This window comes from Eulemur rufifrons, chromosome 2 (genome assembly GCF_041146395.1).
Source record: "Eulemur rufifrons isolate Redbay chromosome 2, OSU_ERuf_1, whole genome shotgun sequence".
Lineage (NCBI taxonomy): Eukaryota > Metazoa > Chordata > Mammalia > Primates > Lemuridae > Eulemur > Eulemur rufifrons.
The window spans coordinates 86,985,174-87,000,333 of NC_090984.1; positions in this window are offsets into that span (position 1 = coordinate 86,985,174).

The window sequence follows — 15,160 nt, forward strand, 5'->3', positions numbered from 1 at the left end:
GTTATCTTTCTATTATTAATATCTAATTTAATTCAATCATAATTAAGCACACTTTGTATGCTTTGAATCCTTTAAAATTTATTCAAGTTGTCCCATAGCTCATTGATATGGCAATACTTTTTTTTCTTTTTTTAATAAATCAGACTTTTCCTCTCTGTGTTTGATTTTGGATCATTTCTATTGCTATGCCTTCACATCAGTTATCTTTTCCTCTGCAATGTCTAATCTATCATTAATCCCCCCAGCCTCAATGTACTTTTCATCTCAGACATTGTAGCTTTCATCTCGAGAAGTTTGATTTGGATCTTTTTAATATCCTTTATGTCTTTACTTAATATGCCAATCTTTCCTCTAGTTTGATGAACATATGGTATACAGTTATGATAACTGTTTTAGTGTCATTGTCTGCTAATTTCATCATCAGTGTCATTTCTGAGTCAGTTTCTATTGACTGATTTTTCTTCTCATTAGAAGTTATATTTTTCCTGTTTCTTTACATAACTGGTAGTTTTTTATTAGATGCCAGATATTCTGAATTTTACCTTCTTGGATGCTGGATATTTTTATAAAAGCTTTATTTACCCTTCTAGACTTTATAGTGCCAGAGTTAAACACATTTTTTACATGGCTGCTGAAATGAGGCTAAACTAGTCAGAGACATAAAATTAAAAGTATTACATTGATGAAGAAATGGTTGACAGAGATTATTAAATTTTTTATGGTAGAAGGGGCTACCAAAAAATATTGCATGCTTTAATTTTTGACATCTACAAATGATCATCAAAGCTAGGGATCCTCAGACTACATGTGGGCCAAATCCAGTTCACCACTTGTTTCTATAAATAAAGTTTTATTGGAACACAACCATGCTCGTTCATTTATGTATCATCTTTGGCTGCTTTTGTACTATAATGGCAGAGTTGAGTAGTTGTCACAGAGTCTGTATGGCTGGCAAAGCCTAAAATATTTACTATTTTGCTCTTTACAGAAAAGTTAGCTGAACTCTAATCTAAGCTATTGCTGAAGTCAATGTTTTTGTTCATCTAAACAGGATACTAGTAGCAAAGCATTTCCTAGCATGCCAGACAATACATATCCCTAAGTACGCAATGCAATCCAGACTGTGGACTTGCGCATGTGTGTTTCTTAATGTTGGCTTCTTAAGCTTTCCTAAAATCTTAAGAACTATATAATACCATCAAGCAAATGAATTAAAAATAGCCTGGTTACTGGCATTCTCCCTTCTGAATATAATCTAAATTTGAGACTAGAGTATATCCACATCTTCCTTTAAATATTAAGTTCCCTCAAAAAAAAAAAAAAAAGACTAGTCAAACAGCACAAGAAACAGATAAACAAAAACTTCAATACATATCACGAGGGATAAAACATGTCTTACTGTCAACGTCAGTTGCAGTGGAAAATTTTATTTAATTTTCTATTCACTATATTAAAATTGCACAGAGTCTGAGAGATTCTGGCCAAATAATTTTTACTAATATAATTTTTCCAGATATGGGGAAATGAATGTTTTTACAGATACTTCAAAGCTCTAAGATTTTTTTTTTTTTTTAAATTCAATAATCTATTTAGGCTTCCATGTAGAAAGCTTATGTGTTTAATTTTAGCTACTTAGGCAGAAGCCGCCACTCTTCTTTCTCAGAGAGAGAAAACATATAATCTAGACTGCTGCCTTTGGCTTTTTAATGATTCTCTTTTATTGCCTTCCATGATGTGGGCAATCCATCTCCTTATCCATCTAAAGTCACAGGCAGACACACAAATAAACAAGAGGAAGGCAAATAATCGTCTGTGTTATTCAGAGTGTAAACTAGTTCTGAAATTTGGGCATATTCCCTTAAATAGAAAGCTGACCACTCTGGGAATAATAAACTTGAAGATAAAGCTTTCTCTTCTTCTCCTGCTCCTTCCTCTTCTCCTCCTCATCCTCATCTTTCTAATTTTCTTTTGTGTGAACAGCTGAAGAGCTGTTGGGATCCAAGTTCTGTGGGGCTCTGAGGATGACAGAAGAGTGTATGAGACAAAGGGGAGAAAATGAGAGAAAAGGGGGAAAGATTCTTCCAGGCTAATCAATAGCCAGATTTATTGATTGCTAATTGATTTTAAGAAACAGTTTCTATGCAAACACAGAAGCATTGTTCCATACTGGAAAGGCAGCAGCAGTGGCTACATGGGTGATTGGTGACAGGGGAGAGAGGTGAGGATTTAAATAGGAAGAGGGGAGTAAGTCTTTATGTTATCAGTTTCTATTCGACCTTATTTTAATTGGATCATGTACTATATGCTAGCGTTTTTGCTCAAACTGCCTTGGTGGGTATTCAAGTGGATTCCAGATGGAAATTTCACCTAAAGGACATGTAAAGTGAACAGAACTTGCCTTAATACATCCAGAAGGTTTCTGCAAAATTGAATTCCTAGAGCTGACTGTTAAACAGTGATCAAATCCTTAGCTCAATAGGCAAGTAATCACGCTCTCTGGCATCAACTAGGATGCAAAAAAGAAACAAAAAATCTAGGATATTCATTATAGTTTTGAATCATTCAAAAACTATTGTAAATTGGTCACTTCATGGGGAATCAAGAATGCAATTAATGGAGTCAAGTAAATTCTTGGATCATTAGAAAGAAGCGCTAGACTATGGCCATACCTTGATTCCCCCTCTAGCATCTGACTCTGACAACAAACAACATGTTTTACCCCACAATATGCATGTTAAGGTTTTATTTGTTTCTTTCTTGTGTTCATAAAAGATCAAGAATCCCACTCTATGGTGGTAATGAGACAAAAAAGTACCCCCTGACAGCATACAGTGGAAACTGACAGCGGCTCTATAAGCTTGGATTCTATCAGTAATAATAGCTAACTTTTCTGAGAACTTACAATGCGTCAGGCACCACGTTAGGCAATTTACTTGGAATATGTAATGTCAGATTAGTGGAAAAACAAAACCCAAAATTATTTAGTTTATATGAAAAAAATCTAAATATAAAGCTTTAAAGGGAGGAAAGGCAGGTTCAGTTTGGGAGAAGAAAATTTTGCTTTTAAGCTGTGTGTGCTACCTTCAAGATGACAATCCAGGAGGAAATTAGTTGTATGAGCCTTGAGCTCAGAAGAGAGATCTGGGTAAGAGATGTAGATTTATATGCATTTAGGGAATTAGGAGATCAGAGTACAGAGAAACATGTACATTTAAGGAATGGCCAAAGACATGGGAGCAAAACTAGGAGACAATGGCATCGGACAGGATGATGCCAGGTATTACTAGCATTTCAAGAAGGATATGAATAATCAATAGTGACAATAAAAAGTACAGTTTATAAACAAGATATAGCAGTCACAAAACCAATATACATCAAATAAACTTGCAACTGAATATATAAAACAAAAGCCTTTAGAAATGCAAAATCCTAATAACATTATAGTTGTAATTTTTTTTGTTTGTTTTAAATCATTTTTAAAAGCAGCATTTTTTTATCTTAGTTTCTTTTCCTTTTTTTTTAAATTTCAGCTTATTATGGGGGTACAAAAGTTCAGGTTATATATATTGCCCATATTGCCCCCCCATCTCCCCGAGTCAGAGCTTCAAGCGTGTCCATTCCCCAGACAGTGCGCATCGCACTCATCATGTAGGTATACACCCATCCCCTTCCCCTAGCCCCCACCTCTGTCCACCCAGTTGGTGTCATTCCCAAATGTGCAGTTAGGTGATGAACAGGGAAACCAATTTGCTGGTGAGTACATGTGGTGCTTATTTTTCCATTCTTGGGATACTTCACTTAATAGAACGGGTTCCAACTCTCTCCAGGAGAACAAAAGAGATTCTATATCACTGTTAAAACATCTCTTTCAGAAGCACAAAGATTCACTACACAAAAAAATCAGTAAGGGCATAGAGGAATTAAATAATATAAGTATTAAAGTAAATTAATAAAATTATGTGTATTTTGTGTCCCATCAATATAGAGTGTTTATTTTTGTATGACTATAAAAAGTACAAACATTGATGATATATTTGACTACAAAGATAACTTTTAAAAATTTTAAAGTATAGAACACTCACAGTCTACAACAAAATTAGAAATAAATATAAACTGTTGACTAAAAACATCTTTACATTTTGGAAGTTAAAAAACACTCTCTTAAGTAACTTTGGCATCAAAGAGAAATTTAAGATTGAAATGACATGTTATCTAGAAAGCATGGAAAGGAGAATACTTCACATTAAATATTTTGTATTAAAACAGCCTAATTTACAGTCAGAGAAAAGTGCATAGTCCCAAATTCCTTCATGTTTGAAGAAAATAAAATATAAAATAATTTAGACCCATTGTTACGGGCTGAATTACGTGTCTCCCCAAATTCATATGTTGAATCCTAAGCCCTAGTACCTCAGAATGTGACTGTATTTGGAGATAGCGCCTTCAAGAGGTAATAAGGTAAAATGAGCTCATATGGTGGGTCCTAATCCAATATGACTGGTGTCCTTATAAGAAGAGAAGATTAGGACACAGACACACACAGAGCGGGGGATGACTATGTGAGGATACAGCAAGAAGGCAGCCATCTGTAAGCAAAGGAGAGAGTGCTCAGAAGAAACCAAAAGTGTTGATATTTTGATTTTGGACTTCCAGCCTCTATAACTGTGAGAAAAGAAATTTATGTTGTTTAAGCCACCTAGTCTGCGGTATTTTGTTATTGTAGCCCTAGCAAATTAATAAGCCCATCTTAAGGGTTAGTAAAAGAAAAATAAAGTAAACCAAAGAAAGTAAGTAGAAGGAATAACCAAAGACAAAAGATAAAATTAATAAAATAGAAAACACAAAAATACAAGAGAAAAAACAAAAATTGATGCTATGAAAACAGCAATAAAATAAATAACCTGTTATTAACCCAAATAGAGAAAAAAGAGATAGAGAGGAAACATGTAAGATTAAGAAAGAGAAGAACGTAGACACAGATAAAATATGGAGACAACCACTATGGATTCACAATTGCAAAAACATGGAAATATATATGTATATATATATCTCCCTTGTTTAGCTCCTACTTATAAGTGAGAACATGTGGTATTTATTTTTCCATTCCTAAGATACTTCACTTAGGGTAATGGTCTCCAGTTCTATCCAAGTTGCTGCAAAAGACATTATTTCATTCCTTTTTATGGCTGAGTAGTACTCCATGGTATATATATGCCACATTTTTTTTTATCCACCTATCAGTTGATGGGCACTTAGGTTGGTTTCATGTCTTTGCAATTGTGAATTGTGCTGCAACAAACATTCGGGTGCAGGTCTCTTTATTTTAAAAAGACTTATTTTCCTTTGGGTAGATACCCAATAGGGAGATTGCTGGGTCAAATGGTAGGTTTACTTTTAGTTCTTTGAGGAATCTCCAGACTGCTTTCCATAATGGTTGCACTAGTTTACATTCCCACCACAGGCAGTGCATAAGCATACTTTTCACTGCACCCATGCCAACATCTATTGTTTTTTGACTTTTTAGTAACGGCCATTCTGACAAGGGGTTAGGTGGTACCTCATTGTGGTTTTAATTTGCATTTCCCTGATAATTACTGATGTTGAGCATTTTTTCATATGTTTCTTGGCCATTTGTCTGTCTTCTTTTGAGAAAAATCTATTCATGTGTTTTGCCCACTTTTTGATGGGGTTATTTGTTTTTTCTTGCTTATTTGAGTTCTTCTAGATTCTGGATATTAGCCTTTTGTCAAATGCACAGTTTGAGAATATTTTCTCCCATTCTGTAGGTTGTCTATTTACTCTGTTGATTACGCCCTTTGCTGTGCAATGTTGTTTAAATAAGTTTAATACTAAAATCTGATAAAGACAGTTAAGAGAAAAAGAGAATGGTGGGAGAGAAAGCATTAATCTAATTTATAGTATTAATGCAAAAATTCTAAATGAAATATAGGCAAATTGAATCCCACAGTATATTAAAAGAATAATATAGAATGCAAGGATTTAATATCAAGAACTTGTAAATACATATATTTTACTATATTAAGAAAAATATTATATCAAGTGCTAAAAGACCTTTAATAAAATATAATAGTCATTTCTAATTTTAAAAACTTCTATGTGGAACAGACCAAAGCTATTGGAAAAAAACATAATTATTAGCTAAAAATTGAATCAAGTATCTTTCTTTTTTTTTTTTTTTTTTGAGACAGAGTCTCACTCTGTTGCCCGGGCTAGAGTGAGTGCCGTGGAGTCAGCCTAGCTCACAGCAACCTCAAACTCCTGGGCTCAAGCGATCCTACTGCCTCAGCCTCCCGAGTAGCTGGGACTACAGGCACGCGCCACCATGCCCGGCTAATTTTTTCTATATATATTTTAGTTGTCCATATAATTTCTTTCTATTTTTAGTAGAGACGGGGGTCTCGCTCTTGCTCAGGCTGGTCTCGAACTCCTGACCTTGAGCGATCCACCCGCCTCGGCCTCCCAGAGTGCTAGGATTACAGGCGTGAGCCACCGCGCCCGGCCCTGAATCAAGTATCTTTCAAGGTGATAATGCACTAAAAGGCAATCCTTAAAATCAGGAAAAAAGCCAACTCAGTGTTGTTTTGGAGTTTCAAGAAAAAACCAAGAGAAGAAAGTGAAATAGAAATAATCAATAAAGAAAAGTAAAGGCTAAATTATTTTTTATTGCTGACGATATAGTTCAATACCTAAAAAATACAAGTTAAAAGAATAATGGTATTTAGTGAGGTGGCCAGTTATAAATATAGTTTCTCTTTATTATAGCAACAATAGGCAATAAAATGATGCCAAAAATGCCATTTATAATGAAGACCAAACTTGAAAATGTTAAGAAATTTATTTAACAATATAGGTATAAAATCTATATAATCCAAGACAAATTTTTTTTTTTTTTTTTGGAGACAGAGTCTTGCTCTGTTGCCCAGGCTAGAGTGCAGTGGCATCATCATAGCTCACTGCAACCTCAAACTCCTGGCCTCAGGGGACCCACCTGCCTCAACCTCGCTGGTAGCTGGGACTATAAGCACATGCCACCACACCTGGATAATTTTTTAATTTTTTTGTAGAGACAGGGTCTCACTAGGTTGCCTAGAGTGGTCTCCAACTCCTAGCCTCAAGTGTTCCTCCTGCCTCAGCCTCCCAAAGTGCTGGGATTATAGACGTGAGCCACTGCTCCTGGCCTTGACTTTTATTTCAAATTTATACTTCAAACTTTGCAAATTTTCTGTAATAAGAAAATATCATTTCATAATTATAAAATATTTAAATTGAAAATGCAATATAGTACTATTTAGGATATTTCTGTTAGAAGAGTTTACTATTAAATAAAATCATTTAAGATTCAAAATTAAGGCTGATGAAATTTAATATTATAGCTGAAATTCATTCATGATAAAATAATGTATTTATACAAAGATCATCAAAGAATAATAAAGCCATTAGATGAAGAGTTAATGGGGAACTTTATTATGGATATATCAGTCTGGCAACATTGGGCCCTTGGATTAACTTTAACATTACTAAAAGTGGGGCAGCTGGACATTATGTGTCTTGTGATGTGATGCAGTAGGATGTACAAAGTGCTACTTCTTTTTCTCGAAAATAAAGGAAGGAAGGAAGGGAGAGAGAGAGGGAGGGTGACAGGGAGGGAGAGAGCGAGTGAGAACAAATGAACAAGACAGGACAAATTAAAGAACCTAAATCTAATCAAGCTTATAGGTCTATCAGTTTGCAGAAAATATAGAAGGATAGAAACATCATCTAAACAATGCCACCAGAAGGTAATAGGCAAATCCAAAATGTGGGAAAATCAGTAAGGTAAATGACCTAGTTCTTTCAAAAACTAAATAACAAAAAAAGAAAAAAAAAAAAGCAGAGGGATGCATTACAGATTAAAAGAAATTTTAGAAATATAACAACCATGTATGATATATGGTCCTTTTTAGGTTCCTGATTTAAACAAACTATAAAAAGTCATTTTTTAAATCAGTCAGAGAACTTGACTGTGGATCATGTTATACAATACCGAAGAATTTTTTGTTAATTTTGTTAGTTGTGGTAATGGTATGTTATATTTAAAATATCCTTATCTATTAGATAGGAATACTGAGCTATTTGTGAGTAAAAATACATAATGTCTGGAATTTGATTTTAGATACTCTAGAATTTAAAAGAAAAAAATACGTGTCTGTTTGGTGGGAGAAGCTCTGTTGATGAAATAGAATTGGCCAAATTTTGATGATTCTTGAAACTTAATGATGGTTACACTAGGATTCAATAGACTATCTTCTCCATTTTTGTGTATATTTGAAAATATCCCTAATAAAAATGTAAAAATGAACTATTAAAATTATTAATGCAGATTTTCAGCTGAAGAAAATAAATGTTTCTGCTCCTAGTTTTGGTATGAATGAGCGTTGTCCAAGTTTGCCGATATGAACATGTATTGTTATTTAGAAATTGAGAACTTATATCCCTAACTGGGACAGATAACCTGTAGATTTACATAGATTTTTAAAAATAGTAAAGAAAATTATAGAGTAAAAACAGATTGGAAGAAGATGTTGTGGGAAGCAGTGTGTCTGAAAAGCCAGAGAAGAGGTAACAACCTCTTAAGACACAGCATGTGTGTTCACAGCCTCGGTAAGGTATTTCACAAGAATGACTGAGATATTCAGATTCCCTGAAAAGAAATAAGCATTGTCCAAAGTTCTGCACGTCCAAAGGGCAGGCTAGAGGGAAAGAATGAACCGTAAGCATTTTTAAGGTTGCATTCTCCTTCCAGTATATCACATGTCTAAATCCTACAAGATATTCTTAGAGATCTCCGAATCAGGAAGCTGTACACTAACCTCAAGTTTTCCATTACGCACTCGTTCAGCACACTTGCTCTGTGCCTGTCCTGTCCACTAGAGTGTAAGTGTCCTGAGGGAAGGGACCAGGCCTGTCAGAGTCACCACCACAACCCCACCCCCTGCTACAGTGCCTGACATATAGTAAGTGCTCAATAAATATTATTTGACTAATTGATTTAGTATATTTTTTGTTAATAAAATTATTTCCCAATCCTCTCTACTATTCTATCTAAGGTTTGTTTTTATTGAGAAATGGCAAATAAAGGCTTTAGACCCCCTGAAGATTAAATACTAAAATCCCCGTAACAATTTTTTGTTGTTGTTCTCATGGGACTGCATGAATTCGAAGGACATTTATAATGCTTAATAATGCTCCAGGAAGTGAGCCAAGAATGCCACCATCACTAGGAGTTTCAAAACCTTGAGAACTTTTTTCCTGGTGTGTTTAAGAGTATTCAAGCTCACTCTGCACAAGGAATGTGCTGGCTTATGTTGACATTTTTGTCTTTCCCCACTTCCCCCCTAAGTAACACGGCAGTTTCTTTTCAGGGTCATACACGATTCCAACAGCCTTTTTGGTGTGCAGAAGATAGCCCTACGTGCTTTCCCCAGCTCACACAGCTCTAATAAGAGACAATCCCCACAACACAGTACAGTTTCCCAGCAGGATAAAAGCTAGTTTCTATAAGGTAATGTTTCTGTCTTGAGAAAGTATAGTTTGTAACTCTGGCACTATCAAATTTCCAGGTCATCTTTGCTTGCTGGGAAAAAGAATCCTTACCAAGAGAAGTTGCTCCCTGGAGGGAGAAGAAGGCAACAATTGCCCCCTGAACTGACCCTGTGTCCTGGAAGGATGGCTACAATGGACCCCAGGAAGGCCGCCAAGCTGTTGCGCAGAGAAGGTTGGGGTGACCACAGAAGGGGAGAGTCCTTAAATGGAATGGCTTGCATGGCCCTTCTGTAAAGCTCTCGCCAGCTGACCAACGAGTCACCAACCATGCTCTGATCATTTTCAAGTTGTTGCAAGTTGCTCAGCGGATTAATAGGATATTGTGCTGGCTTTCTCAAACGCACACACACAGAATCATTTAATGCCACTTTCAAGGACAAAAGGAAAGAGCCCTGCAAATGAACAGAGAATAATAACAACATAAAACAGACCCTTCCTCCTCACCACCAAACAACACTCCCCCAGTGGATCAAACGGCAATCTCTTGTCTCATACCTGTCTGATGGGAGAACACTCGGTCTGCCATGGCGTCTGCCTCACTCTCTCCATTTAAACCATCCACTATCTCATTTCTTCTTTACTGGGTCACTTCAGAAATGGAAGAGGGAGCTGTGCTAAAAACTCTCAACTCTTTAAAGTACATACACATTTCTAGCCTCATCCTAGTCCAAAGAACGCATCAAGGCAACTTCTTGGTGACCTTTGGAGTTTACCTTAATTTTCCAAAAATCTAGATAGACTCAGTAAAGGGAGAGAAAACAAAGCACTTGACGTAGAATTGCCTCTTGGATGGCTGACTCAGGTAGAGGTTTACAACACCATTATTTGGTCATATTTACCTAATGTCTTACCTGCTCTATTATCTGTGTTTTCAGATGTGTGCTGTTTTTGATTTTTAATTGCTCTTATTTACCAAATGTCTTATTCATTATATTATCTGGTTTTTCAGATGTGCCCTCTTTTTTATTTCATTGAAGAGAGTCTATCCTAGCAAAACTGGTGACTTGCTTTATAACCCAAGAACTGTCAAACACCCTGTACTGGGTTGAGCGCAGAGATTTCATAGCAGTGACTAGTGTTACTTTATGTCTTTATCCTTACAATCAATGCTTTTTATAAGAACTAAATAATTTGCCTTCAAAAGGAAAGTTTCAATACTGACAATTTATTTGATAAGGATCACACATTTTATTGTATCAAATGCTTTCAAATATTCAAAAACCCTATTTTAGTAGTACTCCCTAATATTTTCTAAAAACAAACAAGCAAACAAATAAACCATTGGACTCTTTTGTAATTTAAAGAAGTTATAATAGTGCTTAAATTTGCAAAAATACTCATGTGGCTAAATATAGCCTATATGTCTATAGCAGGAGTTAACAAAGGAAAATATTTCCCAAAAGTATAAAGTCAATGATAGATTGGATGAATATAATATACCTTATAGTATTTTGGATGTTTATATTTGCCATTCTTTTTTTTTTTCTACTCAAATACTGGATGGAAAAATATTTTCTTCTAAGAAAGTCTAGGCTGCTTTACTTGTGGCCAAGCACAGCATTAACTAGAATCCTGTGATAATACAGTTCATTCTATAGGTTCAGATAAGCTATGGGAAAAATCATGTCTAACAAAAGATCATAACCACATAGAGAAAAAGCCTATAGCAAGAGTATATGTCTACTTTTTCTGCCCAAACCTATATTTAGAAGGCAACACATCTTGTGTCCTCTTCGGGCTTTTCCTTTCTTTGTGCACTAGACTTTGTTTGGCCAACTATATGATCATTTGAGTTTTCACTGGCACTCACAACAGTATACACCGTCTCAGTCAGCTCAGGCTGCTATAACATAATCCCACAGACTGTGTGACTTCAACAACAATTTATTCCTCCCAGTTCTGGAGGCTGGAAGTCCAAGATCAGAGTGCCAACATGACAGTCAGGTTCTGGAGAGGGCACTCCTGGTTTTGCCCCCCATGGCCTTACTTGGTGTGCGCACACACAGAGATATCTCCTGTCTCCTCCTTGTTTTTAAAGTTTTATTTCATTTTTAATTGACAAATAATAATTATACATGTTTATTGAGTACAGTGTGATTTTTGATACACGTGTGCATTGTGAAATGATCAAATCAGGCTAATTAGTATATCTATCACCTCAAATATTTATCATTTCTTTGTGATGAGAACATTTAAAGTCCTCCCTTTTAGCTTTTTTGAAATATGCAATACATTAGTATTAACTATAGGCTCCATGCCGTTCAGTACAACACCAGAATTTATTCTTCCTGTCTAACTGAAACTGTGAACCCTCCTCTTTTTATAAGGGCATTAACCTATTATGAGGACCTCATCTAACCCCAATTACCCCCTAAAGGCCCCACCTCCAAATACCATCACATTGGGGGCCAGGGTTTCAACACGTGAATGGGGACAAGGACACACACCATCTAGTCCATTGCAGTTTATAGGTCCTTATCGGCCCATTAGGTACATGTCATGAACTCTCAACTCTGAGCTCTGTGTGCATGTGTGTGTGTGGATATTCAAATTACCAACCCTTTTAGATTTCTCCATTTCAAAACTATTGCAGAACCCATTGTTCTTACAGCCACAATTATTAAGAAACAGCTTCATAAATGCAATTTCACCAGGTGAAATTCTATGTGGTTATATTACACATAGATCAGAAACTATTCTGAAGGTTTAAATTTTTTTCCTTTCAACTTTAAGGCTTTAGGTCACCCAGGAGGTCCCACGGAAACCAGAAGTCTGTGCACTGTCACATGTTCACGTTTAACTCACGTCAACAAATATTCACTGGAGCTAGGCCCTGGATTCAAAGGAATAAGACATGGTTCCTCTGCAAGGAGCTAACAATCTGAAACAAAATCAGTAAATATTAATAGATAGCCAACTATAAAACAAGAAAACAAATAAATATAAAACTGCCAATATGACCAAGAGTATATGGTGGGGGGAGTACATGAGAGCAAATGATCAGTGCCCCCTGGAGAATGTGTGACGAGATGATAGATTCACTTTATTGGTTGCTTCCCAATATTCCATTTTCCCTTTGCGTGGGACTGTGAAGGACTGATCCCCTCGCCTTGGTTCCAGGGGTAAGTCCCCATGAGTGTAAGCCATTCCGCACAACCTGAGCCTATTGTCGAGTGATTAGTTAAAAAGTGGACTCTGTCTATTATTTTCCATTGGCTAGAGGGACCAATTCAAGGCATCTAAATTGTTCCAATCCAGAGGGCAACCTAGCACCTTTGTTTGAAAGAAGCCCGATCCCCCCTCCCCCATTCTCTCCCTATCTGGGGTCTTCTCAGTCTCCTTTGCCGATTCCCCTCTCCTTCCAGATCTCATGGGGTTTGAGGGTTCCACGGCTCAGTCTTTGCTCCCCTTTTCTCCTCTACCTTACTCTCGCTTCCTTGACAGTTCATTCCTTGCAGCTTTAAACGCTACCCTTATGCCTTCGAGTCTGAGATACACGTTGCCAGTCTAGACTTCTCTCCCAAACGCAGACTCACAGAGCCTTCTGCCTACTTGACATCCACCCCGGATATCTGACAGACTTCTGAAATTTAACATGTCCAAGCCTCCAGGCTGGGTCTTCCTCCCCAAACCTGTTCTTACCCACAGACTTCCGCACCTCAGATGATGGCTTAGGTCGAAACTCCTGGAGTCGTTCTTGACTCCCTCCTCCTCCTCCTCATCCAGTCTGGCAGGACAGCCTGCTCGCCCCACGTTCAAACCCTTCCAGAATCCCACCAGGTCTACCACCTCCACTGCCCCCACCCTGGCCCAGCCACCATCACCTTTTCCCTGGGCTATGAAAGAGCCTCCTGAGTGGTCACCAGATACCACTCCCCTACCCGCTCCCCTACCGTCTCGTTTCAACCCAGCGGCCACCGGGATCCTCTTAAACTTTGCGTTGGGTCATTTACTCTTGGGCTGAAAGCACTGCTGTTGAAAGTCTTTGCAATGGGCCCATCCGGTGTGGCCCTCTGTTGCCTCCCTGATCTAATCTCCCACTGCTATTCCTTTAGTCACTGCACCCCAGCTACCCTGGCCTCCCTGCTGCTGCTCAGACATGCTGGAATGCCCCTGTGCGGGGCCCTTGTGCTGGCTGTCTCCTTTGCCTGGGATGCCCTTCCCAAGCTATCTACATGTCTCACTCTCTCCTGGCCTCATGTCTTTGCTCAAATGCCACTCTCCTGATGAAGCCTTTCCTGACCCCCTTGTATAAATTACAACCCATCCCTTCCCACACTGCTAATCCTTACCCTGCCCTATGCTTTCCTTTTCCCATAGACTTTATTATCAGTGTGTATACATATGTATCTATATATTGAATGTATATCTTCCCTCATTTGAATGTATGCTCCATAGGATCTTTTTTTTTTTTTTAAGAGATGGGGTCTTGCTCTGTTGCCCAGGCTGGCCTCAAACTCCTAGGCTCAAGCAATCCCCTTGCCTCAGCCTCCCGAGAAGCTGGGACTAGAGGCATGCACCACTGCACCCGGCATCAAGGACAGAGATCCTTATCAGTTTTGTTTTACTGCTATATCCCAAGGCCCTAGAATAGTCTCTTCCGGCATGCTGTGGGTGCTAAATAAATATTTTTTAAAATAAATAAAATCTAGGGAAGTCAATCTGAGGGTAAATCCAACACACATAGGAGATAACGGAGAGAACTAGATCTAAAGCCTTGTTCAAACCATGCCTGAAGCCCACATTGTTGCTGGAATTTTTTTTCAGTAGCCTAAATCCATTATTGAATTTTACTTTTTAAGCCAGTTTGAGTTAAGTCTTCTGTTAATTACTAGCGAAGATATCCTAAGAGATACAGAAGGTAAGGAAAACTTCAGAGACCTCATGTGAGGAGGACCTTAGAAGGATCTCACACTCCTTCACTTTTTAAGTGGTCTGCACTCCTTGTCTGCATTTCCTCACCAACTCTAAGTAGGATTCCACACCTGGCACTGCACTGACACTGCAGTCACTCGGGTCTCCAGCTATCTCCTGATTGGACATTGTTCAACTCTCATCTTGTCTGTCCTCCCTGTAGAATTTATCTTCTCTGCAGTTGGCCCCACTCACCTCTCCTATCATGCCTTCTATTGTACCACTCTCTCCTGGATTTCCCACTTTCTTTCTGGAAACTCCTATCATCCTCCATGATGGAGGCTGGACATCTCATAAAGGTTGGTGTTCTCCAGGGCTGTGTCCCAGGACCATGTCACCTCTCACTCTACAGTCTTCCTGGGAGCAATCTCATCCAGTAGGTCCCATGACTTCCATGACGTATGGATTATATGCTACAAATTCCCAGAGTTCTATGTGCATCTCAGCCCTCTGACCATACCTCCCACAGCTGCCACAGCCCAGCAGACAGCTCCTCTTAGATCTCCCACAGGAATCTAACTCTATAAACAGGATTCAGTTATTCCAAAATAAACTCCTGCTCCTATATTCTCTATTTGAATGATCCCACTTGACTTCACCTTTTCCCCCTCCACTTTCAGTTGGTTCTCTGACCATTTCTACT